Below are 5051 nucleotides of genomic sequence, written 5' to 3'. Positions count from 1 at the left end.
TTATCTGGATTTTTCTTTTTCTTTTTTAAATTTTATTTTACTAATTTATTCATATTACATCTCAATGGTTATCCCCTCCCTTGTATCCTCCCATTCCTCCCTCCCTCCCATTTTCCCCTTACTCCACTCCCCTATGACTGTGACTGGGGGGGGGGACTTCCTCCCCTGTATATGCTCATAGCGTATCAAGTCTCTTCTTGGTAGCCTGCTATCTTTCCTCTGAGTGCCACCATGTCTCCCCATTCAGGGGACTTGGTCAAATATGAGGCACCAGAGTATGTGTGAAAGTTAGACCCCACTCTCCACTCAGCTGTGGAGAATGCCCTGTCCATTGGCTAGACCCGGGTAGGGGTTTGAAGTTTACGGCCTGTATTGTCCTTCACTGGTGCCATAGTTTGAGCGGGACCCCTGGGCCCAAATCTGCCTACCATAATTTTCTTCTTGTAGGTTTCTAGGGTCCTCTGGATCCTTCAACTTTACCATTCTCCCATGTTTCTCTCATCTAGAGTCCCAATAGGATGTCCTCCCCTCTGTCCCAGTTTCCTGGTTAGTGAAGACTTTCATGGGACATGCCAGAGAATTCTCAACAGAGGAATATCAAATGGCTGAGAAACACTTAAAGAAATACTCAACCTCCTTAGTTACCAGGGAAATGCAAATCAAAACAACTCTGAGATTCCATCTTACACCCATCAGAATGGCTAAGATCAATAATTCAAGCGACACCACATGCTGGCGAGGATGTGGAGAGAGAGGAACACTCCTTCATTGCTGGTGGGAATGCAAACCAGTACAGCCACTTTGGAAATCTATCTGGTGCTATCTCAGAAAAAAGGGAATAGGGTTTCCTCAAGACCTAGCTATTCCACTCCTTGGAATATACCCAGAAGATGCTCCAGCACACAACAAGAACATTTGCTCAACCATGTTCATAGCAGCCTTATTCATAATAGCCAGAACATGGAAACAGCCTAAGTGTCCCTCAGTAGAAGAATGGATAAAGAAACTGTGGTACATATACACTATAGAATACTGCTCAGCTATTAAAAAGAAGGAATTCCTGAAATTTGTGGATAAATGGATTGAGCTAGAAATGATCATAATGAGTGAGATAAGCCAGAAGCAGAAAGACTCAAATGGTATACACTCACTTATATCTGCATACTTATCTGGATTTTTCCTTTCTTTGCTGGTCATCCATGTTTGTCTTGTCAGCTTTATACTGCTATGACCAAAATACAGGAGAAAACAGTTTAACAGGATAGGGTATCATTACAATTTAGTTAACAGTATCAGATGCCTGTGCACAGGAGATAAAGGAAACTCACATCATGGCAGCCATGAAGCAGAGAGGAAATGTTTGTGTTACAGGCCTTGTCCTGTCCCCATCTTCATCCTGTTCAGGTTTCTAGACAGCGGGATAGCGCTGAGCCCCTTCAGCAAAGGGTCTCCTCTCCTTAGCTTTTTCTCCCTGAAAACATCCCCCCACATACTCTCAGAATTCTGCGTCTATAATCTCCTGGGCCCTTCTCAATCAAATCAAGTTGGCATCAGCATTCGCCATCTCAGTCCTTTACAGGAAGCAAACTTGTATTGACCATCAAGTCTACAAAGTATGTAGATTCTGTACAAATGCACCTAGCTGATATCCCTGTGTTAGGTAATCTATCCAAGCAAGTATCTCAGCAGATAGTCTAATCCTTTTCTGAACCACACTGTAAGGTTGGTAGTTCAGCATAGTGCTCAGGAGTCCAGATTCCTGAGGCAGAAAGTATGACCCTGAATTTGATTTACTATTTAAATATCTTTGAGCAAATCAATCACTGTCTCTCAGTTTTCTCATTTAAATGAGACCATTTAACTATCTTATGGTGTTATCACAAATACTGAATAAAACTCTATATAAATATATGATGTTGTTATATAATATATAGTAGGATTTTTTGCCCTGCAATCCTTGTATTTCTCAGGTGTTTTACTTCAGAGAGCAGAGAATAGGGTCCAAGGCCACTAATGAATTTTATTCACAGCATTTTAGGCAAAGATGTCAATACTGTTCCTTCAGTTATATTGACCTTCATAAAATGCACAGTTGACAGTGGCCCAAGCTTTGAGAGGCAGCTTTATCGGCATTTTGTCTCTGATTTTCTAGGCTCAAAGTCCTCCGAGAGAAGCACTGCTGAGCTCTGGGGATCCACAAACCCTTCTTTTGAGCCCTGATCACACTTTCTGATCAAGTGACAACTAAACTTCTCTCTAGTCCTATCAACTGGTGCAGTGGTACATGTGTGTACACAGCTTTCTCCTTTCCTTCTGTGGCGAGGCTGCCCTCCAGGGTTTCTTCACTCTGCTCATTACACCTCGCAAAGCCTTGCCCAACTTCTATTTTACTTTCTATTGCCAAGGCCAATGTTCAAATACTTTAAACAAAAACAAGTTGTCTTCATACTTGTCATCAGAAAATGTTTTGGTTGTGGTACAAACATTTGGGTTTTTTTTTAAATTTTGTTTTGTTTTGTTTTAATTCTTCTCTCATTTATTAAAACATGACTACAGTTTCCCCTCCCGCCTTCCCTACCACGGTCTCCCTCCCCCTCAACTCCCCCAGATTCACTCTTCCTCTCTCCTTAAACACCCTTCAGAAAAGGACAGGCTTCCCAGGGATATCAACAAAACACGGCATAGCAAGTGAAGTAAGACTAGGCACGTTCCTTCACATTAAGGTTGGACAAGGCAATCTAGTAGGAGAGAAATGGTCCCAAAACAGGCAGAGTCAGAGAAAGCCCCACCCACTCCCACTGTTGGAGTCCCACAAGAATACCAAGTTACACAGCTATAACATGTGCGCAGAGAACCTAGGTCAGACCCATACAGGCCCCTGATTGGCACTCAAGTCTCTGAGCTCCTAAGAACCATGCTTTGTTGATTCTGTGCATTTTCTTGTGGTGTCCTTGACCCTTGTGACTCTCACAGTCCTTCCTCCTTGTCCTCCTCCTCCTCTTCCTTCTCCTCCCCAGGGAATCTGTTTCCCTGAGCTTTGTCTAATATTTAGCTGTGGGTCTCTGCATCTGTTCCCATCAGTTGCTGGATGAAGCCTCTCTGATGATGATTAAGCTAGGCTCTAGTCTGCAAGTATAGCGGAGTATCATTAGGAATCATTTCATCTATTTATTTTTTCATTCATCCATTCATTTTTGATGGTCGTGTTTGGTTCTATCCTAGGTCTCTGGGCTACCCAGCCTCTGGCTTCTGAGCCTCCAGATAATGTCAGGCATGGGTTCCCTATCCTGGCATGAGTCTCAAGTTGAGCCAGTCATTGGTTGGCCACTCCCACACATTAAATCCTTTACCCCAGCACATCTTGCAGGTAAGACAAATTGTTGGTCGAAGGTTTCATGGCTGGATACTGTTCCAATACCTCTACTGGAAGCCTTTCCTGATTATAGAAGATGTCCCGTTCAGACTCTGTATCTTTCACTACTAGGAATCTTAGCTAGGGTCACACTCTTAGATTCCTGGGAATTTCCATTGCACTAGAGTTTTTTTTTTAATTTTATTTTTGGCATATACATTTATACTATTACACATAAGTAGAAAAATTACATACAGCAAGAAGAATCATGAAACTATCAGGGATCATATGAATGTTACCTTCAAGGTGCTTTGGCTAATTGCATTTGGCAACCTTGTAGAAAACATCTTTTCTTTCTTGGTGAGTCTAAAATTCTGAATGAGAATCAATATCTATCATCTCTCATCTCTGCCAACTCAAAACTCTATCTTGACCTAAAAACATCTTAATCCCTAAACAGCTTAGGTTAATTGTAAGACTAAATTATGAGGTCTTCTACTCCATCAGAGACTTGAGAAGTGATGAAAGTTAATTACTTGAGTGAATCAGAAGTGCAGGTTAGCACCTTCCAAAATGAGAAGGAAAAAAGTTAAGAAAAAGAAAAATGAACAGTCACACAAAATTTTCTATAACATTGAAGCATCATCTTCATCCTTCTGGCCCAATATAGCTGACAGACTTATTTGTGATACAGCAGCTATTGAGGACTTGCTTACCCTATCTTGGCAAAGTTTGGTCATTCACTGTGCCTGTAACCAAGCTTGCCCTTTTTTAAAGCAGAATTCTTTCTCTGGCAGAAATGAGGACATGTTGCCCAGTGGTTTGTTTGTCACATTTGAAGCCAATTCCATAAGAAGGTTCTTTGATGCTCATCATCTTCTTGAGGTAGGTTGTGTGTTGCCAGGAGTTAGCTTGTCTTGTTGTCAAAGAATCTTTAAGATATGAAAAGTTTCTTAAGTGCCGTATTCTGTAGGTTTATGAGGCTTAGAAGACTTTATCTACCTATTTTACCTTATGTATCTATAGGATCGTATCTATCTGTTAAATGCAGTGCACTAGGTTTTTACTTCATATTGATGTACCTCTCAATCTCTTCCAACACTCATTCCCTTCATACCTCCTCCCACCTGATCTCTCCTGGTCCCATCCCCACCACCTGTTCCCCAGTCAACCGAAGAAATCTATTCTCTTTTTTTATTCCTTGTGAAATCCATGTAACTCCCCTTGAGCCAAAGAATTATGTGTGTGTGTGTGTGTGTGTGTGTGTGTGTGTGTGTGTGTGTGTGTGTGTACTATATATACTTTTAAGTTATAAAACATAAATATATGATATTGTGATTCTTTGAGGCTTTACCAAACAACCTTGGTGTTATTTGTCCCTCCTCTGTTTTTCTCCTTTAATATTGATCTCTCCTCCTTTTTATCTGTTCAGCCCTCTCTTCATTTTTTTCCATTTTCCCTTTCACATTACTTGTATTCTGCTATTCTGTTCTCATTCATCTCCAATGGTCCCTTTATCATATTCTGGTTTCTGTGTTAATGCCTTGCTATACACTCAGAAGATTTAAAGTTAGGAACTGCAGATGAGAAAATGGTGTTTATCTTCATGGGTTTATGTTACCTGACTGAATATAACCTTTTCTAGATCAAATGTATATTTTCTTAATACTTCTTTCTTATGCTTCCCTTTGTTGTTACA

Source organism: Acomys minous, assembly GCF_964271855.1.
Source record: "Acomys minous genome assembly, chromosome: 1".
Taxonomy (NCBI): Eukaryota; Metazoa; Chordata; class Mammalia; order Rodentia; family Muridae; genus Acomys; species Acomys minous.
The sequence above is the reverse complement of the archived record's forward strand: the minus strand, read 5'-3'. Positions refer to the sequence as shown.